The sequence below is a fragment of the Heterodontus francisci genome, chromosome 6 (genome assembly GCF_036365525.1).
Source record: "Heterodontus francisci isolate sHetFra1 chromosome 6, sHetFra1.hap1, whole genome shotgun sequence".
Taxonomy (NCBI): Eukaryota; Metazoa; Chordata; class Chondrichthyes; order Heterodontiformes; family Heterodontidae; genus Heterodontus; species Heterodontus francisci.
Window position 1 is genome coordinate 101,052,576 of NC_090376.1, and position 24,641 is coordinate 101,077,216.

Here is a 24,641-nt window from a genome sequence, read left to right on the forward strand (position 1 = left end):
AAGCCCTAGAACAGTCTATTAAAACCGCAGGGAACTCTCAACTCCATTACTTCTTTCTTCTTTGGCCTCCTAGTCTCGGGAGACAATGGGTAAGCGCCTGGAGGTGGTCAGTGATTTGTGGAACAGCGCCTGGAGTGGCGATAAAGGCCAATACTAGAGTGACAGACTCTTCCACAGGTGCTGCAGATAAAATTGGTTGTCGGGGCTGTTACACAGTTGGCTCTCCCCTTGCACTTCTGTCTTTTTTCCTGCCAACTGCTAAGTCTCTTCGACTCGCCACACTTTAGCCCCGCCTTTATGGCTGCCCGCCAGCTCTGGCGATTGCTGGCAACTGACTCCCACGACTTGTGATCAATGTCACAGAACTTCATGTCGCGTTTGCAGACATCTTTAAAGCGGAGACATGGATGGCCGGTAGGTCTGATACCAGTGGCGAGCTCTCTGTACAATGTGTCCTTGGGGATCCTGCCATCTTCCATGCGGCTCACATGGCCAAGCCATCTCAAGTGCCGCTGACTCAGTAGTGTGTATAAGCTGGGGATGTTGGCTGCCTCGAGGACTTCTGTGTTGGAGATACAGTCCTGCCATCTGATGCTAATGATTCTCCCGAGGCAGCGAAGATGGAATGAATTGAAACATCGCTCTTGGCTGACATAGGTTGTCCAGGCCTCGCTGCCATAGAGCAAGGTACTGAGGACACAGGCTTGATACACTTGGACTTTTGTGTTCCGTGTCAGTGCGCCATTTTCCCACACTCTCTTGGCCAATCTGGACATAGCAGTGGAAGCCTTTCCCATGCGCTTGTTAATTTCTGCATCGAGAGACAGGTTACTGGTGATAGTTGAGCCTAGGTAGGTGAGCTCTTGAACCACTTCCAGAGCGTGGTCGCCGATATTGATGGATGGAGCATTTCTGACGTCCTGTCCCATGATGTTCGTTTTCTTGAGGCTGATGGTTAGGCCAAATTCGTTGCAGGCAGCCGCAAACCTGTCGATGAGACTCTGCAGACACTCTTCAGTGTGAGATGTTAATGCAGTATTGTCAGCAAAGAGGAGTTCCCTGATGAAGACTTTCCGTTCTTTGGTCTTCGCTCTTAGACGGGCAAGGTTGAACAACCTGCCCCCTGATCTTGTGTGGAGGAAAATTCCTTCTTCTGAAAACTTGAACGCATGTGAGAGCAGCAGGGAGAAGAAAATCCCAAACAGTGTAGGTGCGAGAACACAGCCCTGTTTCACGCCACTCAGGATAGGAAAGGGGTCTGATGAGGCGCCGCTATGCTGAATTGTGCCTTTCATATTGTCAAGGAATGAGGTGATGATACTTACTTCGTAGCTTTGGTGGACATCCGATCTTTTCGAGTAGTCTGAAGAGACCACGTCTGCTGACGAGGTCAAAGGCTTTGGGGAGATCAATGAAAGTAACGTAGAGGGGCATCTGTTGTTCGCGGCATTTCTCCTGTAGCTATCGAAGGGAGAACAGCATGTCAATGGTCGATCTCTCTGCTCGAAAGCCACATTGTGCCTCAGGGTAGACACGCTCGGCCAGCTTCTGGAGCCTGTTTAAAGCGACTCGAGCGAAGACTTTCCCCACTATGCTGAGCAGGGCGATTCCACGGTAGTTGTTGCAGTCACCGCATTCACCTTTGTTTTTATAGAGGGTGATGATATTGGCATCGCGCATGTCCTGTGGCACTGCTCCCTCATCCCAGCACAGGCAAAGCAGTTCGTAGAGTACTGAGAGTATGGCAGGCTTAGTACTCTTGATTATTTCAGGGGTAATGCTGTCTTTCCCAGGGGCTTTTCCGCTGGCAAGAGAATCAATGGCATCACTGAGTTCCGATTTTGCTGGCTGTACGTCCAGCTCATCCATGACTGGCAGAGACTGGGCTGCATTGAGGCCGGTCTCAGTGACAACATTCTCCCTGGTGTTCAGTTCTTGGTAGTGCTCAACCCAGCGGTCCATTTCCTTGCGTTGGTCAGTGATTGTAGAACATAGAACATAGAACATAGAACATAGAACAGTACAGCACAGAACAGGCCCTTCAGCCCACGCTGTTGTGCCGACCCTTTAACCTACTCTAAGATCAAACTACCTACATACCCTTCATTCTACTATCCTCCATGTACCTATCCAAGAGTCGCTTAAATGTCCCTAATGTATTTGCTTCTACTACCACCACTGGCAGTGCATTCCACGCACTCACCACTCTCTGTGTAAAGAACCTACCTCTGACATCTCCCCGAAACCTTCCTCCAATCACCTTAAAATTATGCCCCCTGGTGATAGCCCTTTCCGCCCTGGGAAAAAGTCTCTGGCTATCCACTCTATCTATGCCTCTCATCATCTTGTACCCCTCTATCAAGTCACCTCTCATCCTTCTTCGCTCCAATGAGAAAAGCCCTAGCTCCCTCAACCTTTCTTCATAAGACATGCCCTCCAGTCCAGGCAGCATCCTGGTAAATCTCCTCTGCACCCTCTCTAAAGCTTTCACATCCTTCCTATAATGAGGCGACCAGAACTGAACACAATATTCCAAGTATGGTCTAACCAGGGCTTTATCGAGCTGCAGCATAACCTCGTGGCTCTTAAACTCAATCCCCCTGTTAATGAAAGCCAACACACCATACGCCTTCTTAACAACCCTATCAACTTGGGTGGCAACTTTGAGCGATCTATGGACATGGACCCCAAGATCCCTCTGTTCCTCCACACTACCAAGAATCCTGTCTTTAAGCCTGTATTCCGCATTCAAATTCGACTTTCCAAAATGAATCACTTCACACTTTTCCAGGTTGAACTCCATCTGCCACTTCTCAGCCCAGCTCTGCATCCTGTCAATGTCCCATTGCAACCTACAACAGCCATCCACAACTCCAGCAACCTTTGTGTCATCGGCAAACTTACTAACCCAGCCTTCCACTTCCTCATCCAAGTCATTTATAAAAATCACAAAGAGCAGAGGTCCCAGAACAGATCCTTGCGGAACACCACTGGTCACCAAGCTCAACACCACTGGTCACCAAGCTCCAGGCTGAATACTTTCCATCTACTACCACCCTCTGTCTTCTATGGGCCAGCCAATTCTGTATCCAGACAGCCAAATTTCCCTGTATCCCATGCCTCCTTACTTTCTGAATGAGCCTACCATGGGGAACCTTATCAAACGCCTTGCTAAAATCCATATACACCACATCCACTGCTCTTCCTTCATCAATGTGTTTTGTCACATCCTCAAAGAATTCAATAAGGCTTGTGAGGCATGACCTGCCCCTCACAAAGCCATGCTGACTATCTCTAATCAAACTATGCTTTTCCAAATAATCATAAATCCTGTCTCTCAGAATCCTCTCCAATAATTTGCCCACCACCATCGTAAAACTGACTGGTCTGTAATTCCCTTTCTTGAACAAGGGAATAACATTTGCCACCCTCCAATCATCTGGTACTACTCCAGTGGACAGTCAGGACGCAAAGATCATCGCCAAAGGCGCGGCAATCTCTTCCCTCGCTTCCTGTAATAACATTGGGTATATCCCATCTGGCCCCGGGGACTTATCTATCCTCATGTCTTTCAAAATTTCCAGCACATCCTCCTTCTTAACATCAACCTGTTCGAGCATATCAGCCTGTTTCACGCTGCCCTCACAAATGTACAGGTCCCTCTCACTAGTGAATACTGAAGCAAAGTATTCATTAAGGACCCTCGCTACCTCCTCCGACTCCAGGCACATGTTCCCTCCACTATTCCTGATCGGCCCTCCCCTCACTCTGGCCATCCTCTTGTTCCTCACATAAGTGGAGAACGCCTTGGGATTTTCCTTAATCCTACCCACCAAGACTTTTTCATGTCCCCTTCTAGCTCTCCTAAGTCCATTCTTCAGTTCCTTCCTGGCTACCTTGTAACCCTCTAGAGCCCTGTCTGATCCTTGCTTCCTCAACCTTAAGTAAGTTTCCTTCTTCCTCTTGACTAGCTGTTCCACATCTCTTGTCATCCAAGGTTCCTTCACCCTACCATCCCTTCCTTGCCTCATCAGGACAAACCTATCCAGCAGTCGCAGCAAGTGCTCCCTAAACAACCTCCACATTTCTGTTGTGCATTTCCCTGAGAACATCTGTTCCCAATTTAAGCTCCCCAGTTCCTGCCTAATAGCATTGTAATTCCCCCTCCCTCAATTAAATATTTTCCCATCCCATCTGCTCCTATCCCTCTCCATGACTATAGTAAAGGTCAGGGAGTTGTGATCACTATCACTGAAATGCTCTCCCACTGAGAGATCTGCCACCTGGCCTGGTTCGTTGCCAAGCACCAAATCAAATATAGCCTCCCCTCTAGTCGGCCTATCTACATATTGAGTCAGGAAACGTTCCTGGACACAGCTGACAAAAACTGCTCCATCCAAACTATTTGCACTAAGGAGGTTCCAATCAATATTAGGGAAGTTGAAGTCACCCATGACAACAGCCCTGTTACTTCTGCACCTTTCCAAAATCTGCCTCCCAATCTGTTCCTCCGTGTCTCTGTTGCTATTGGGGGGTCTATAGAAAATTCCCAATAAAGTGACTGCTCCCTTCCTGTTTCTGACTTCCACCCATACTGACTCAGTCGACAAACCCTCCTTGACGACCTCCCTTTCTGCAGCTGTGATATTATCCCTGATTAGCAATGCCACTCCCCCACCTCTTTTACCTCCCTCCCTATTCCTTTTGAAACATCTAAACCCCGGAACATCCAACATCCATTCCTGCCCCTGTGATATCCAAGTCTCCGTAATGGCCACAACATCGTAGCTCCAAGTACTGATCCATGCTCTAAGTTCATCACCCTTATTCCTGACACTTCTTGCATTAAAATAGACACACTTCAACCCATCATACTGGCTGCAACTTTGCCCTGTCAACTGTATAACCTTCCTCACAGACTCTCTGCACTCTGTATCTGCCTGCTCAACAGCTACCCCATCCACTGATCCGTGGCTCCGGTTCCCATCCCCCTGCCAAACCAGTTTAAACCCTCCCAAAGAGCTCTGGCAAACCTCCCGCCCAGGATATTGGTGCCCCTCCAGTTCAGATGCAACCCGTCCTTCTTGTACAGTTCCCACCTTGCCCAGAAGGTATCCCAATGATCCACATATCTGAAGCCCTCCCTCCTACACCAGCTCTGTAGCCACGTGTTCAGCTGCACTCGCTCTCTGTTTCTAGCCTCACTGGCACGTGGCACCGGTATCAATCCTGAGATTACTACGCTGCTCGTCCTACCTTTAAGCTTCCAACCTAACTCCGTATATTCGCTTTTCAGGTCCTCATCCCTTTTCCTAGCTATGTCATTGGTACCGATGTGTACCACGACTTCTGGCTACTCTCCCTCCCCCTTAAGAATCCTGTAGACTCTATCCGAGACATCCCTGGCACCGGGAGGCAACATACCATTCGGGAGTCTCATTCGCGACCACAGAATCTCCTGTCTGTTCCCCTAACCATTGAATCTCCTATCACTCTCGCTCTCCTATTCTCCCCCCTTCACTTCTGAGCCACAGAGTCAGGCTCAGTGCCAGAGACCTGGCCGCTGTGGCTTTCCCCTGGTAGGTCCCCCCCCCCCACAACCGTATCCAAAACGGTATACTTATTATTGAGGGGAACGGCCACAGGGGATCCCTGCACTGTGCGCCTAATCCCTTTCCCTCCCCTGACGGTCACCCAGCTACCTTTATCCTGTAACTTAGGTTACTTATGTTACTACTTCCCTATAACTTCTCTCTGTCACCCCCTCAGCCTCCTGAATGATCCGAAGTTCATCCAGCTCCAGCTCCAGTTCCCTAACACGGTCTGTGACCCCTGTGTCTCCTGATTTAGATTTGAGAGGGGCGATCTTCTTGATGGTTGGCCCAAAAGCTCTCTTAATGCCATCATACATTCCTCTGATGTTTCTGGTGTCTGAAGCCAGCTAAATATGACTGCATTGGTGTTGCCAGTAGTCATTTGTGCAGCGCCTGACTGTTCTTTGTGCAGCACTTCTGGCTGCTTTTAGTGCTATGGACATTAACTCACTGGGGGCTTTTTTGTAGTTCAGCAGTGCAATGTGCTTAGCGGCTATGACAGGTTCCAGCTCTTCAAAATGAGATTGAAACCAGTCTGCATTCCGTTTCACACGTTTGCCGTAGGTGGTCATGGCTGACTCATAGATGGCGTCTCTGATGTGGGCTCACTTGGTCTCTGCATCCCCTGTGTGAGTGTTTTGAAGGGCTTTTTCAAGTGAATTTAGAATTTAGCTGTGGATAAGAAATTCTGCTCGTGTTGATGCGCAGGTAGCCCTTCTGCTTGGAGTGATGCAGCTTCTTTGGTTTGAGTCCAACCTTGCTGCACACTAGGGAGTGGTCGGTGTCGCAGTCCGCACTGTGGAAGCTGCGTGTGATTTGAATGCTGTTTAAAGAGGCTCGCCTTGTGACGATGAGGTCCAGCTGGTGCACACTGAATAAAAATTCAAAGTGAAGTGCTCAAGCAAAAGTGAAAACCCTAAAACAGGCTATTAAAAACAGAAGGGGACACTCGACAGTACCTGTGATACTCCATTAAAGCAAGTTCGCTTGAAAAAAACAGTTTCTTAAAGGGGAACACTCTTAAAAAAAAGTCTTTTAAATAAAGTAACATGGATCAAAAATTAGGAATGTCGGAGAGTTTCCAAAGTCAAGAGGGACCCAATCAGATTCAAAACTGGGTATTATGGAGAAAAAGTTTTCTCAGATACAGAATTGCATCTAAGTTAGACAGTATTATGATCAGGTGAGAAGGGGTCGAAAGGTTCCCCTCTTGTCCCTCTCCTTGTTTGACCGCAATAGGGTTTATTCCCTTTTAAAACAGTGGATGTGCTTATCAATTTCGTGAGTGTTTAACCTTTTATGTGTTATGATCATGAAAGAACCAATCCGACAGGTTTTCTTGAGTTTAAACAAGAAATATGTTTGTTTTATTGTACTTAAAATCTAACCCAATCTAAGTAAGTAATAACACTATGCTCCAACTTTCACACACAGACGAGAATCACACACACACAAATAGGTTACAGTGTGATGAAGAATAGTTTGGTTGGATTAGAGTCCAGAACAAATAAAAGTAATATACAATCTGTGAAGGCTGGAAATTCAGTGTCTTCTTGATGAATTTGTGGTTCTGAAGTCCCTGGCTGGTAGAAGTGGCCCCCTTGGTTCAGGATTTACTTGGAGACAGTTATGTAGGTGACTTTCTCTCTGGGTTCTCTGTCTGTAGCAATGGTAGATTAGGATGTTCCACAGTCGCAGACAGAGTTCGTAATTTGCAGTATTACCTGGAGAGAGAAAGAGAGAGAGAGACAGCCCCACTGGGATCTGCACTGTTTAGCTCTTAAAGTTTGACTGCTGTGTGTAACAGAAACTCTAAGTTTTCACACAGACTGGGGCGAGTGTGACATGATTCTCTCAGTGTATTCTTTGTTCACTTTAATGAGATCTAAGAATTCTCTCAGGCCTTATTGTTTCAATGTTTACCCCCTGGAGGTTGGAGTCCACAGGGTGAATGCTCCAAGATGGCTTTGAATGGCTTGCTAATGAGGGTTATACCAGATAATTCACTCAACTGTTCAAGCCATTGTTCTAGATGAGAGCTATTTAAACATGTGTCTCCACTTTGATGCCTTGGAATGTGAGGCCTTTCAATGCAAATTGTGGTTGCCATCTTAGTTGCCAGTTTTTAAAAGTTGAATGTAGGATTCCAGCTTTCCTTTTGAAAAGTTTAATGTAGGTTTCCAACCAATTAATTAAAATTCAGCATAACATATTTTTCATGACAACAGCCAGTCTGAAGCAGAACACTGTTGTATTCTATTGGGGCTTTAGCAGATGATGTGATTGCCAGACTAGGTCTTCATGAGGCATCTGCCAAATTTGACAAAGTTTTAAAAGCTATTTATTCTTATTTCAACTTGCAGTGTAATAAGATTTTACAAAGAGGAAGATTCAACAAAAGGGTCTAGCAAATGGGTGAAACAGTTGATGCTTTTATCAATGACCTTTACAGACTTGCAGAGGGATGTGAGTACGGAGACCTTAAAGCAGAAATGATGAGAGTTTGTATTGTTGTGAGTGTTGCTGATATAGCCTAAGGAAGACCTCACCCTGGACAAAGCTATTCAGCTGGTGAGGCAAGTTGAGGTTGAAAAGAACAACAGAGCAATCCTGCAAGCTGAAGAAAGACCTTGGTTCAGGAAACCTCCTGCAACTGTTCAGTTCCTTCACCTCTCTTTTGGGCCTCCTTATCTCGAGAGACAATGGATACGCGCCTGGAGGTGGTCAGTGGAGTGACCTCTCCATGGCGCATGCCTGGGCAAATTTATGGAGGTTGAGAGTTGCCCAGTCGTCAAAACCCCCCTCTCGGCCTTTCTGGTGGGGTCCAAAGGAGTGCAGGACACGACGTTTGGCACCAGTATGGCTGCAGGAACTGCCGGAAACATGCCAAAGGTGACACATGACCGCCTACGGGGTTCCGCTCCGGATTTTCTGTTAGGGTTTACTCCCTTAGCCTTGGTCTCTCCCGAGACGCCCACAAGGCAGTGGGGTTGTTGGGGCCCCTACACAGGTGTAGGATGGTGCCGGTGGGAGGAGGGGATGCAAGGGGGAGGGGTAGAGGGAGGGGGTGGGGGGGTGCAGGGGAAGGGGGTGCGGGGTGAAGATGGTGCGAGGGGGGGGCGGGCTGGGACGGGGTTGTGAGGGGGTGAGCTGAGAGGGTGGAGCAGGGAAGGGGACGGGGGTGGGGGGGGGGGTGGAAGGGGGGTAAAGGGGGGGGAGGGGGGGTGGAATCTGGTGCAGGTAATAAGCCATTTCCTCAGTGCCCACCATCGACGTCCGGAAAGCTCATCCACGTCCTTCGGGAGGTGAAGCATCATTTGGCAGACTTAGAGGTGATTACATTTGCTAAGGGTTTTTTTTTTTGCAGTGGTTTAAATAAAGGCATGCAGCATTGCCGACAGTGCGCTGCAGATGCTCTCCGAGCCATCTCCCTCGGGCGCTTTGAAGTTGCGGCCGGGGGGGCCGTTCGTCACAGGACTTCTCTCGGGTCCCGCAGCTCCTTCTTCACCTCAATGGACTTACCGCATGCCGTGGCTGCAGACACTCTGGACTGTGAAGACAGCAGGATCGGAGATTAAAGTATCGGCAGCTGTTCTCGTCAGTTTCATCCGGATCAATTTCATTGAGAAAACAAAGAGCAGGTGTACTGAAAAAGAGGCTCCAGGAAAAAAGACATACTGTGTTGGGCAAGGTGGTGGGGGAAGCGAAAGACACTACTAAACCCTGCCAGTGATGTGGCGTCAAAAGTACCCACAGGCGTGAACAATGTCCTGCCAATAGAGCAGAATGCTTTCATTGAAGAAAAATAGGGCATTTCAGTATAATGTGCCAAAACAAAATCTCGACTACCTCAAGCTCTAAAGGAAAAGTATTTAAGGATAGATGTTAACAAAGTTAAACAACCTCCTGCAGCAGAGCAATCAAAATATTTTCTTGGCAAGATCAATGATCCAAATCAAGCATTTTGGTCAGCAGATGTATATGTTAACGGACATATCACTAATTTCAAACTTGACACCGGAGCAAGTGCAATGGTCTTATCAAACAAAGAGCTGTGGTTTTCTGCACACTTACTGCAACCAATGCAAACTCAGTTACATGGCCCAGGAGGGGTTGAACTTGAAGTAAAGGGAAGTTACAGGCAACAGTACAAGGGAAAGCAGATAACACTGTATGTCTTAAGAAGTTAGGAATTCTCACTCTTAAGTACAAGAGCATGTATTAAAGAACAAGAACAAAGAACAAAGATAATTACAGCACAGGAACAGGCCCTTCGGCCCTCCAAGCCTGCGCCGATCCAGATCCTCTCTCTAAACATGTCGCCTATTTTCTAAGGTTCTGTATCTCTTTTCTTGCTGCCCATTCATGTATCTGTCTAGATACATCTTAAAAGACTCCATCGTGCCCGCATCTACCACCTCCGCTGGCAATGCGTTCCAGGTGCCCACCACCCTCTGCGTAAAGAACTTTCCACGCATATCCCCCCTAAACATTTCCCCTTTCACTTTGAACTCGTGTCCTCTAGTAATTGAAACCCCCACTCTGGGAAAAAGCCTCTTGCTATCCACCCTGTCTATACCTCTCATGATTTTGTACACCTCAATCAGGTCCCCCCTCAACCTCCGTCTTTCTAATGTAAATAATCCTAATCTACTCAACCTCTCTTCATAGCTCGCGCCCTCCATACCAGGCAACATCCTGGTGAACCTCCTCTGCACCCTCTCCAAAGCATCCACATCCTTTTGATAATGTGGCGACCAGAACTGTACGCAGTATTTCAAATGTGGCCGAACCAAAGTCCTATACAACTGTAACATGACCTGCCAACTCTTGTACTCAATGCCCCGTCCGATGAAGGAAAGCATGCCATATGCCTTCTTGACCACTCTATTTACCTGCGTTGCCACCTTCAGGGAACAGTGGACCTGAACACCCAAATCTCTCTGGACATCAATTTTCCCCAGGACTTTTCCATTTACTGTATAGTTCACTCTTGAATTGGATCTTCCAAAATGCATCACCTCGCATTTGCCCTGATTGAACTCCATCTGCCATTTCTCTGCCCAACTCTCTAATCTATCTATATTCTGCTGTATTCTCTGACAGTCCCCTTCACTATCTGCTACTCCACCAATCTTAGTGTCGTCTGCAAACTTGCTAATCAGTCCACCTATACTTTCCTCCAAATCATTAATGTATATCACAAACAACAGTGGTCCCAGCACGGATCCCTGTGGAACACCACTGGTCACACGTCTCCATTTTGAGAAACTCCCTTCTACTGCTACTCTCTGTCTCCTGTTGCCCAGCCAGTTCTTTATCCATCTAGCTAGTACACCTTGGACCCCAAGCGCCTTCACTTTCCCCATCAGCCTGCCATGGGGAACCTTATCAAACGCCTTACTGAAGTCCATGTATATGATATCGACAGCCCTTCCCTCATCAATCAACTTTGTCACTTCCTCAAAGAATTCTATTAAGTTGGTAAGACATGACCTTCCCTGCACAAAACCATGTTGCCTATCACTGATGAGCCCATTTTCTTCCAAATGGGAGTAGATCCTATCCCTCAGTATCTTCTCCAGCAGCTTCCCTACCACTGACGTCAGGCTCACTGGTCTATAATTATCTGGATTATCCCTGCTACCCTTCTTAAACAAGGGGACAACATTAGCAATTCTCCAGTCCTCCGGGACCTCACCCGTGTTTAAGGATGCTGCAAAGATATCTGTTAAGGCCCCAGCTATTTCCTCTCTCGCTTCCCTCAGTAACCTGGGATAGATCCCATCCGGACCTGGGGACTTGTCCACCTTAATGCCCTTTAGAATACCCAACACTTCCTCCCTCCTTATGCCGACTTGACCTAGAGTAATCAAACATCTGTTCCTAACCTCAACATCCGTCATGTCCCTCTCCTCGGTGAATACCGATGCAAAGTACTCGTTTAGAATCTCACCCATTTTCTCTGAGTCCAAGCATAACATTCCTCCTTTGTCCTTTAGTGGGCCAATCCTTTCTCTAGTTACCCTCTTTCTCCTTATATATGAATAAAAGGCTTTTGGATTTTCCTTAACCCTGTTTGCTAAAGATATTTCATGACCCCTTTTAGCCCTCTTAATTCCTCGTTTCAGATTGGTCCTACATTCCCGATATTCTTTCAAATCTTCGTCTTTCATCAGCCGCCTGGACCTTATGTATGCTTCCTTTTTCCTCTTAGCTAGTCTCACAATTTCACCTGTCATCCATGGTTCCCTAATCTTGCCATTTCTATCCCTCATTTTCACAGGAACATGTCTCTCCTGAACGCTAATCAACCTCTCTTTAAAAGCCTCCCACATATCACATGTGGATTTACCTTCAAACAGCTGCTCCCAATCTACATTTCCCAGCTCCTGCCGAATTTTGGTATAGTTGGCCTTCCCCCAATTTAGCACTCTTCCTTTAGGACCACTCTCGTCTTTGTCCATGAGTATTTTAAAGCTTACGGAATTGTGATCACTATTCCCAAAGTAGTCCCCTACTGAAACTTCAACAACCTGGCCGGGCTCATTCCCCAACACCAGGTCCAGTATGGCCCCTTCCCGAGTTGGACTATTTACATACTGCTCTAGAAAACCTTCCTGGATGCTCCTTACAAATTCTGCTCCATCTGGACCTCTAACACTAAGTGAATCCCAGTCAATGTTGGGAAAATTAAAATCTCCTATCACCACCACCCTGTTGCTCCTACATCTTTCCATAATCTGTTTACATATTTGTACCTCTATCTCACGCTCGCTGTTGGGAGGCCTGTAGTACAGCCCCAACATTGTTACCGCACCCTTCCTATTTCTGAGTTCTGTCCATATTGCCTCACTGCTCGAGTCCTCCATAGTGCCCTCCTTCAGCACAGCTGTGATGTCCTCTTTGACCAGTAATGCAACTCCTCCACCCCTTTTACCTCCCTCTCTATCCCGCCTGAAGCATCGATATCCTGGGATATTTAGTTGCCAATCATGCCCTTCCCTCAACCAAGTCTCAGTAATAGCAATAACATCATACTCCCAGGTACTAATCCAAGCCCTAAGTTCATCTGCCTTACCTACTACACTTCTTGCATTAAAACAAATGCACCTCAGACCACCAGTCCCTTTATATTCATCATCTGCTCCCTGCCTGCTCTTCCCCTTAGTCACACTGACTTCATTATCTAGTTCCTTACAGGCTTTTGTTACTACCTCCTTACTGTCAACTGACCTCAATTGACCTTCATCTTATAGAGAAAGAAGAAGATAAACAAGAAGAATGCAGGAATCACTTTCAAGAAGAATCCCCGAAATTGTTCACAGGTCTAGGGAGACTGAGTCGGGTAAGAGGAAAAGCCCCACACGCTGATCTGAGCACTGCAGAGAGTCTGGATTCTGCCAGACAGCCTACCCAATGGAGAGAGAACTCGCACAACACAGCACAGCCCACCAAGCTGCTCAGAGACTACCAGACCAAGGCAGAGAAATGCAGCAAGTTTCTACAGGAGTTCTACACGGACAAAGAACTTGAGAAGGAGCACGTCCAACAAACTAGTCAGACGCAGAGGCAAGATGAAGAATTCCTCTATGACCGCCAAAGTTGTGAGCAAGTTTGCCCACAACAGAGTCCCATGGGTAAGCAGATGAAAATTTGCTTCGAACACAGAAGATACTTTACCATAATGTATGATTTTCTGTTATATGACAATAGATTGGTGATTCCAGAATCACTCAGAGTAGATACCTTGAAGAAAATACACCAGGGTCATATGGGCATAACTAAATATAGAGCATGGACTCATGCGTCTGTGTGATGGTCAACAATCGCGAAGGATATCGAAGAACTGATTTTGAATTGTGATGTATGTGCAGTTCACAGACAGGATCAGAGAGAACCTTTAATTTCGACCCAATTCCCAAACAGACCATGCGAAAAGTTGGCGATGGGTTTATTCTTCTTTGATTGAAGATCCAATCTAATTATAGTTGACTACTTCTCAAGATTAAATGGATGTACACAACAACTGCTGAAGCAGTCATCAGTTTTACAAGAAGTTTACACAACACATGGTATAATTGATCAGATGGTATCTGATAACGGACCACGATTTGCAAATGATTACTTCATGCACTTTGTGGGAAAATGTGGATTTTTTCATTTAGCACATTCTCCTAGGTATCCACAATCTAATGGAGAAGCTGAATGAGCAGTCAGAACTATTAAAGCTATGTTGAAGAAAAATCAAAATTTCCAATTAGCATTCTGACCTACAGAGCTACTCCATTATTATGAGATAAAAGCAAAATACTGCGGATGCTGGAAATCTGAAACAAAAACAAGAAATGTTGGAATCACTCAGCAGGTCTGGCAGCATCTGTGGAAAGAGAAGCAGAGTTAACGTTTCGGGTCAGTGACCCTTCTTCCGAAGAAGGGTCACTGACCCGAAACGTTAACTCTGCTTCTCTTTCCACAGATGCTGCCAGACCTGCTGAGTGATTCCAGCATTTCTTGTTTTTGTTCCATTATTATGAGGATTAGCACCATCTGAACTCTTAATGGGAAGAAAACTTTGAACACAACTTCCAATTCTACCCAAGAAATTACTTCCAGGGTTACAAAGCAAGGATTATCAGAGAGTTCAAGACAAAGGAAAGTCATATTGAAAGAAACAAACCCATAATTGTAACAGGAAATACTGTACCAGGCTATCTGCACTAGTGGAGGATGCAGGGGTATGATGTGACAGTGCACCTTGAGGTCTCCTCCTTCTCCTCAGACGTGGAGGGCTGTCAAGCAGGCTTGGCAGCTGGCTGTTCTTGTCCATGACCTGCAAGAGAGAGATGAGAGGGCAATGCACTTTCCAACATATCCTTCTGACTACTCATCATTTCTGTGACCAATGGTGCACACATAAGCATTCTGCTTTCTGCTCTTCAGAGGGTCTGTTGCATCTATTAGACCACTCACTCTCTTAGGGCTCCTGTCTCACCATCAGTGATGGCCTTGCTTGCCTCCATTCCTCCCAGCTCCAATGTCTCTTCCTCTAAAGGTATGAGAATGGCCATGTTGGGCACACTGCCTTCGATTCTTGATCTTTCCCTTGCATTGTGAGCTCTCTATTCCTGCAAGTACATAAATTCTCATTGTTACTCACCCATCAAAGACATGCATAATGCCAATGTTGGTGGCAGCCCAACTGTCCATCATGGTGCCACAGGCATGCCTCCTGCATGTGGCCAATCACTACTCGCTCTGCCTGATTGGTGTCCTGCACAGAGCGACTAACATGCATCTAACAATCAATGCTGACAGTGGGAAACTCATTCTTCAATCTCATATTCATCTTCAGTCACACTTAAGACTGCATGCTTAATATTATGCTCGACACTTTGCTAGAACGCATCAGGCCATTGACCCTCTTTCGGCAATACAGCCAGGTACGGCGGACAACCTCACTGCTGCTGACCTCCTCTGCTATCTCCATCCAGGCCTGTTTGGTTTGACAAACTGGTCTCCTCCTGCCAGATGAGGAACAGGACCTCCCTCCGTGCCCTTACTGCATGGAGGAGCACTTCCAGGGCGGCATCAATGAATTGTGGAGTGACCCCAGATCTGCCTACAGCCATGTCTTCAATTTGGGCAGGTGTTGGTGCTCATTTGCTGTTCCCTCTGGGGGCTGCTGAATGTATAAGCTTTGCTGGCTGTCTTTTAAAGATGGCACCGACGTTGCCTGAGCCAGAACTCACTCCCTGCCTGCGTCAACTAACTGGACAGCTCCTGCTCCTGTCAGCTGTTAATTGGTCCACTTTTGAGAAAATCGCGTTCACAACTCTGCCCCCACTGCCACTCCACCATTCCCTCCCCCACCACCACCCCCCCCCCTCCACCCCCCCACCGGCCCACACGTCCATGCCACTCGCTTTCGGTCCTAACGTTGGGACTTGGTTGCTGTTGGTAAAATCCAGGCCATTAACTGTTTCACTCTGCACAGATGCTGCCAGACCTGTTCAGTATTTCCAACATTTTCTGCCTTTATTTCAGATTTCCAGTATCTGCAATATTTTGCATTTCCTTTCCTTTTATATTGAGAGCTCATTTTCAAATTGAGCACCTTTATGCCCATGTCCAAACTATTTCCATGTACAAACAAAAGTATACTTAGTGCCGACCCCTAGATTACACCACATCCAACCCTTCTTCAATCCGAGAACTGCTTGCTTACTGTCCATCAACTATTCCTATTCATGTTGTTATACTTCCCCTTTTTTAAAAAATTCATTCATAGGATGTGAGTGTTGCTGAAAAGGCCAACATTTTTTTGTCCATTCTGAATTGCCCTTGTGAGGGTGGTGGTGAGCCCCCTTCTTGAAACCCTGCAGTCCATGTAGTTTAGGTATACCCACAGTGCTGTTAAATAGGGAGTTCCAGGATTTTGACCCATTGACATTGAAGGAGCAGCAATATAGTTCCATGTCAGGGTGGTTTGTGACTTGGAGGGGATCCTGATTGTGTTGATGTTCCCATGCGTCTGCTGTTCTTGCTCTTTTAGATGGTAGACGTCACAGGTTTGGAAGCTGCTGTCGAAGGAACCTGGGTGAGCTATTGCAGTAGATCTTGTCGATAGCACACATTGATGCATGGTGCCCTGGTGGTGGAGGGAGTGAATTTTTATGGTGGTGGATGAGGGGCTGATCAAGCAGCTTGTTTTCTCTTGGATGATGTCAAGCTTCTTGAGTGTTGTTGAGCTGCACTCATCCAGGGAAGTGGAAATATTCCTTCGCACTCCTGACTTCTACCTTAAAAGCTTTGGAGAGTCAGGAGATGAGTTACTCACGACAGAATTTCCAGCCTCTGTCCTGCTGCTGGCGCCACAGTATTTATATGGCTGAACCAGTTATGTTTCTGGTCAATGGTAACTCCCAGGATGTTGATGATGGAGGCTTCAGTTATAGAATGCAATTGAATGTCAAGGGGAGATGGTTACATTCTCTCTTGTTGGAGATGGTCATTGCCTGGCACTTGTGTAGCATGAATGTTACTTGCCACCTACCAGCTCAAGCTTGAATCTTATCCAGGTCTTGCTGAATATGAACACGGACTGCTTCAGTATCTGAGGAATTGCAAGTGGTACTGAACATTGTACAATCATCAGTGAATGCTCTCATGCAGAAGAATAACTTCTTCTGACCTTATTAATGAAGCAGCTGAAGATGATTGGACCTAGGACACTACCTTGAGGAACTCCTGCAGCGATGTCCTGGGGCTGAGATGATTGGCCTCCAACAACCACAAGCATTTTTCTTTGTGATAGGTATGACTCCAACCAGTAGAGATTCCCATTGACTTCTGTTTTGCTAGGAAAACTTAATGCCACATTTGGTCAAATGCTGCCTTGATGCCAAGGGCAGTCACTCTCACCTCACCACCTCTGCCATATGTCTGAACTTTTTGAACAAACCTCTTGTTGAATGGCTTCTGAAAATCCATAGAGGTTATATTTTTGCCTCTTCTAGGAGAAGACATGGCTGTGTGATGTCGAGGGACAACGTGGGGCGTTGGGAAAAGGGTGGTGTGGAGATGTAGGAAGTGCCTAGTAGTGATGCTCCAACCATGATAACTGTGAGTAAGTTTAATGGACCAGCTTGTCTTTTTCTACCTGTTTGTACATTCATATATTGACTGCATTCTCTCTTTCCATATAAGCAGTCACCTCTTCAATAAAAGCTATATTCAATTTATCAAAGATAACATACCTTGGGTGTAATAGTGCTACACTGGAAGGAATTTGAGCAATTCAATTCTCATGAACACGGACTGACACCACCAACTTACTCTAATTTGGTCTGGCTTGGCAAACTCCACAGGGTGATTGGTATGGGAAATGGAAAAATGTCACATTGCATGAGAGTATTCATCTGAAGCTGTCCCAAGGGACATTCTTGAAACATATTTGAGGGATTTTACTCTATATCTAGCAGTGCTATGCTGATGCTGGTGACTGAAAAATGCTACATTAACCAGCAGCAATAACCCTTTCTCTGATCAGAGTGTGTGCATACACATACATTAAGAAACACAAAGGAGAGGTAATCACATGTCTGACTGCTGTAACTCACTGCTGCTATACATAAGCTATAAAAATAATCTACTCTTTCAATATATTGTAGATTCAATCGGCTGAATTTTACCAGCCCCCCCGCGCAAGGGTCATGATGGGGGGGCCAGGAAAATACCTCTGGGAGAGGCCCGCCACGGGTCTTGATGCTGGGAAGGCCCCACCCCATATTACTGGCGGCGGCAAGGCCTCGTGGCGGCCCCACCCCCACACCCACCGCTTGGGGATGGAAACTTAATTTAAATATTTAAACACATGGTAATGAATGAATAAATACTTACCTTGTTGCGAAAGCTATTCCTCTCTGATATTCCAGCCAGTTGCCAGAACTCCCTCGCCTTTGGATTTCCATTTGGAGATCCGAGGTGGAACACTGGTGGGAAGGGGCAAGGAGTTTTCAGGGTGTGTGGGGCGGGGGGAGGGTAGTGGGAAGCAGCAGGAAAATCTCTTGCTATTTTTTGAGGGGATGGTGGGAAGGGGTTGAGGGTCAAAGTTAATAAAGTTCACGGGGGGGGGGATGTTCAGGATCAGAAGAAAAGATTTTTGGGGGGGGAAAGGGCAATTAATAAAGTGATTAGTCACAGGGGGGGTGGTGGGAGAGGAGATTGAAATAGTGAATACATTTTTATGTTTAATTTTCTCTTCCCTTTCACATTAAATATTGAAATGATGCGGAAGGGCCTAAAGCCTTTAAAAATGGGCCGGCGCCTGCGCAGTGGTGCCAGACGCCATTGCCGGGGACGGAGTGCTTGCCCCTTCTATGCCATTGGGGGCAGACGTTCCGCCCCCTCACTAAATATCACAGCAGTTCTGCGGTGCACATCCTGCGCATGCGCCACACCGTTTTTGAAGCTCGTTGCCGATAAAAATTCAGCCCAATATGTTGAGACAATTTCAAGCAAGCACCTCTCTTCACTGAGGAAAACTTTTCTGTGATTAGTCATGCCAAAATTAAATGGGTTCTTTATATCAGCTAATAGTAAGTACCAAAACATTCAAGGAGTGGAAGAAACCTTTGCATTGTGGTTACCATGGCAATGTTCTCAGCTTTCGAGACTTTTGCCCATTTTGTCTGGAAGGAATTTTGATTAATTTTACATTACATTATTGGTTTAATGTCAGGTTCAGTTTACACAGGGCTAATCCTTGAGATGAGTAAGTCATTTGAAATGTTGATTAGGATGTTTAAGACCTACCATTATAGTTTTGAGACAAATTGAAAAACTCTATGCAACAATCAGCAAATAGTGACATCAGAAAGGGAATGTTTCTGAACATTCAAAAAAGATGGTCTCCTTTGTTTTCAGCTGAAGTGGGTGGAATAGCCATTGTGGGCTAATTAGATTTTTTATAAAAAGCATTTTACATACAAAAAGACAAAAGAAGTCAGGCTAGGGAAGTCTGGAACATTTCGAGACACCGAGATCTCACTGTCCAGTCAGGGAGATTGAGAATCTGCAGACTGAAGTTTGAACACAGGCAGCATGTAAGAGAAAAGGTTAGTGCCAATTAGTTTGTTTGCTAATGTAAAGCAAGTTTAATCCACAGTAAAGACAAATGGTGTATTTTATTATTTTATGACACAATGGGTGGTTGTAAATTGTTGTGTACCACTGGAAAACTATAACAATAACAACAACCTGCATTTATATAGAGCAGGGCTGTCCAACCTTTTCACGTGGGGAGCCACATTACAATTTTTGCCTTACATGGAGGCCAGTGAGACAATTTCGGAAAGATAAAAGCAATAAAATTGTAATAAAAACAAGAAATGCTGGAATCACTCAGCAGGTCTAGCAGCATCTGTGGAAAGAGAAGCAGAGTTAACGTTTCAGGTCAGTGACCCTTCTTTGGAAATTGTATCTTGCTATTAATCAAAACTACAACAAATGTAAATTTTTGTGAAGAAGCTTTAAATGACAAGACTAAATTATTGAATTACTTTCTCTTCATTATGTTGGACACTGATTTAATGAGATACCTGGCAATTTCTTGCTTACTCAAGTAATCAATATTTGCCCACACACTTGTAGCGATGTGGAGTATTCTGGATAGATGCCATTTCTTTCAGGAGTGACCTTGGTCACTCTCTTTGTCTCTTTTTCTCCCTGTATTGCCTCCTCTCTGTGCTTCCCCCTCTCTAACCCCCTATTACTCTCTCTGGCCCCCTTCTCTCTCTGTGTACCCCCTCTCTCTCTCTGTCCGCCTTCTCTCTCTCTGTACCCCCCTTTCTCTCTGTACCTCTTTCTCTTTCTCTCTGTCCCCCTTCCTCTCTCTTTCTGTCCCCCCACTCTCTCTCTTTCTGTCCCCTCTCTCTCTCTGTCACCCCTCTCTCTTTGTTCCCCTTTCTCTCTCTCTCTGACAGTTGCAGACAGCAGAAACACTCAACAGATGGTTGTTCAGTTTTTTTAAAATCTCAAGTCAGTTTCACAGCTGACAGGTGCTGACATCAGGAACAGAAGTTTCCCAACATCAGACAGATTCTGAATTTTCCAACGGAAAATCCCAAATCTGTTCAAAGTTGGGAAACGACTGTTCCCGATGTCAGCACTTGTCAGCTGTGAAACTAACTTGCAATTGTTTTTTTAAAAGCCGGTCTGCAAGAGGAAGCCAGTGGAAAATTTCTCATCTCCAGTCATGGACCCCTGGTGAGGATGAGGAACAGCTGGGTGTAGTTTACATCCGTGGATTGGATGGAAACCTTTGGCGGGTCAGATCCTGGCCTGCGGGACGTATGTTGGACAACCCTGATATAGACCCTTTAACCTAATAAAACATTCCAAGGCACATCACGGGAACAATTATCAAACAAAATTTGACAATGAACCACATAAGGAGATATTAGGATAGAGATAGGTTTTCAGGAATGTCTTGCAGGAGGTAAATAGGGATAAAGGTTTACGGAAGGAATTCCACAGGTTAGGGCCGCGAAACATGGAGAAAAGAAAATTGGGCATGCGCAAGAGGCCAGAATTGAAGAAATGTAGAGTTCTCAGAGGGTTGCAGGGCTGGAGGAGGTTACAGAGATAGAGAAGGATGGGGCCATGATGGGATTTGAAAACCAGGATGAGAGTTATAAGAGGGATGCATTGCCAGACAGGGAGCCAATGTAGCTCAGCGAGCGGAGAGGTGGAGGGTGAACGGGACTTGATACAAGTTATCATATGGACAGCAGAGTTTTGGACAAGCTCAAGTTTACAGAGTGTGCAAGGTAAGAAGTCAGTCAAGAGGACATTTGAATAGTCCAATCTATAGATAACCAAGGCATGGGTGAGGATTTCAGCACTAGATGAGCTAAGGAAGGGACAGAGATGGAAGGTGTTATGGAGGTCAAAGTAGACAGTCTTAGTGATTGAGACGATATGGGGTCAGAAGTTCAGTTCAGGGTCAAATAGGATGCCAAGTTTGCAAACAGTCTGGTTTAGCTCATAAAATGACCAGGGAGAGGGATGGAGTTGGTGGCTAGGGAACAGAGTTTGTGGCACATTCAAAAGGTAATGGCTTAGGTCTTCCCAATATTTATTTGGAACAAATTTCTGTTCATCATGTACTGGATATTGTACAAGCAGCGGGACAAATCAGAGGCAGTGGATGGATTGAGAGAGATGGTTAAGCAGAGTTGGGTGTCTTCAATGTACATGTGGAACTTTAAGTTGCACTTGCAGCTGATGTTGCCAGAGGCAGCATGCTGATGTAAAGTAGGAGGAGCCAGGATAAAACAACAACAGCAAATTGCATTTATATAGCACTTTTAACATAGGAAAAAGAGGCAGAGAGATTTGGGGAGGGCATTCCAGAACTCAGGTCCTAGACAGCTGAGGGCACGGCAACTAACGTCAGGATGGAGGAAGTCAGTGGTGCGTAAGAAGCCAGAGTTAGAGGATTGCAGAATTGGAGGATATTGTATGGCTGTGGAAGGTTACAGAGATAGGGAAAGGTGAGGTCATGGAGAGGGATTCAGACGAGGGGTTGAGAATTTTAAAGTTGAAGTATTGCTGCCCTGAGACCAATATAGGTCAGCGAGTACAGGTGTGATGGGTGAATGGGACTTGGTGCAGGTTAGGATTAAGGCAGGAGAAATTTGGATGAACTCAAGTTTTTGGGGATGGAAGATGGGAGCCTGAACAGGAGACCATTGGAATAGGTGAGCCTCGAGGTAGCAAAAGCATGGAAGAGGGTTTTAGAAACAGCTGAGGCAGGGGATTCTGTTTATGCATGTATTCTATAGAAAATAAAACAGTTTATTACTTTACAATCAGTCGCATCTCACTAAAATTCTTTTCAACGCACCTTCCAAAAAGATAGGAGAACACACAAGTGCGAGATTGTAGCATCCAGTAAACAATAAGTGGTCCACTGTGCATTAATATAGCATCTTTCACTACCTCAGGGCATCCCAAAGCACTTTACAACCAATTAAGTACTTGAGGTCATTTATACCATCACCGATGAGATCAAGTAACTCAGTGCAGAGCAGGAATCAAATCAAGAATTCCCCAGTCTTTTTAGCTCAGCAATGCCTGAACCTGCAAAACCTGCTTGTATAAGTGCCTTCAAATAATTAAATAGTGACTGTTGCTAAATTGAGATTGGCCAAAATTTTTAATATTTCAAAAACAGGACTTTTACTTAGTCCCATCAGATTCTGAACACATGTTGCAGCAGATAATCAGCAAAAGCTGATGAACTGCTTGAAAAATCTAATAGAGCCTTTAGTGAGATGACAAGAAATAGTCTTGCATATAGGTCCAGGAGATGGAAAACAAAATATTGTGCAGTGAGAAATAGACTTGCCATAATTTATGACACAAATATACTCAATATTCCATCACTTACATTACAGGAAAAAAATGAAAACAGACAAAGCATGAATTGGGAGCGTGAGTAATTGGGAAGGGAGAGATTTATTTCAATACGGATCTGCGGTAGGCATTTTGATGTTTACTGTAATTCTGTCTTTCAAATGAGAAAAGATTTTTCCTAGAAAGATTACAAATATTTTTTAGAATGAAAATTAAGCAATCTGTAGATTTCAAGCAACTTTATAACGTCCTGTCATGTCTGTCCTCTTAGGTGGATGCAAAAGATCCAATGTACTATTTTGATAAAGAGCAAGGGAGTTCCCCATGCCAATATTTATCCCTTAACTAACATCACTAAAATAGATTATCTGGTCATTTATCTCATTTTAATTTTTGGGACCTTGCTTTGCGAAAATTGGCCGCCGCAGTTTCTACATTACAAAAGTAATTCAGGGACTATAAAGCACTTTGGCACCTCCCGAAGTCTTCAAAGACACAATAAAAATGCAAGATTTTCTAATTTTAAAGGCAACACACACCAGATAGGCATCTGAAGTGTCTTGCTAATAGTTGAACTAAGCAAGGCGAGCAAGAAATAGACACTCTGATGATAAGACTCTGTTATAATAAATTTTTTGAAATTAAAAATATGTTTTATAAACTAAGATTAAAAGCAAAACCCAAATCCTGCAACAATGATGTGAGAAACACCATCTTCTTTTAGTTCATTTGCATGTTCAAGTCTAAAGAGAAACAGACTTTCCTGCCATTTTTTGGTTTCTGCAAAATTTATTAAAGTAGATTAAGAAAGGTACAGTTTTTTTTACCACAGTCTGGCAAGATTAGGAGAAGTTATAAAGTGAGCAGAAGGCAAACTAAAACAAAAAGGCTAAAAGACGTCCAAAGAACTCAGTTTCGAAGATTTTAAACAGTTAATTCTGCAATATAATTGTGCAATATATACAACGTTAATTTATAAGTATATGTATGGGGCAAGCTAAGAGAAATCAGAATAACAGACAAGTGTAGAGTGTTGACAGAAAACGTAATCTAGACCAGGTTAGCACTGGAGAAGATCCAACTCCCAGGAGTGCATACTGGGAAATTGTGGGTGTGCTTTTTTCATCCATTAATTTTAAAAAATTGTTTCCAGATATGCATTTCCAGAAGGTGAGGTTGCATGCTAACAGCATGCAATCCAAAAATTCACTTTGTAGTTTAATCCTCAAAACAAGTTCTAGCTAAGTTATTTTATGTAATATTAATCTGAACACAAGGTTGACTCTGTCATGCTGACCGAGTTATGTCAGCTCATGCTGTGGCATTTTAATTCCAAAATCAAGTTATTGTACTGTTTGTAATAAATGCCATACTTCCTATTTTTGCATGTGTGCAGTGTGGAAAGGAAAATAGTGTTTGAGAACTAACTTTGTGTTGTGATGCATTATTTGAGAATTCAAAGTTTTCTTTAGAAAATGCTGCAGTTAGGTTGTTGACAAATATATTTTCAATTAATGCTATCCTTCACGTTGATGTAATGTATGACAACCCATGCAAGTCAATTATGGAATAAGTCTAAAGGAGCAATACACTGGACCCCTTAACATAACATTAACCTTGTCCAAACCAAGGGCAAAGAGTGCCCTAATGCAATATTTCAATAACAATGTACTTTGTTTCTATAAATCTGGATCTCAATTAGAACAAAGAACACTTTAACAAAACATAGCAAGTTAATATAGATAGTACACTAAATAAATTAACAGCAAACAGAGGCAAATTCGAAAATACATCCGACAAGCACTGAATGATTTTTCTCCCAGCTAACCATCCCTATCTAAACGTGTACAAGGGTGCCAACTTTGAATATCAATTTTAATAGAGGCTGGAGTCTAAGTAATGAATTAATCAACCCTATGTTGGGAAAGTAACAGTGCTTGTGCTCATTCTTTCTTTTGATATCTTTTTCTGTTAAAGATATTGTTGTGGATTATTCTCTTCGCAGCAATAGCGGCATCACTTCAGTGAAGTGGACCGTTCCCCAACACACACACAGGCCTCTGCTCCTGGGCCAATTTCCTGGGGTTATGTTCATTTGTAACATGCTCCAATAGTGTTTCCATT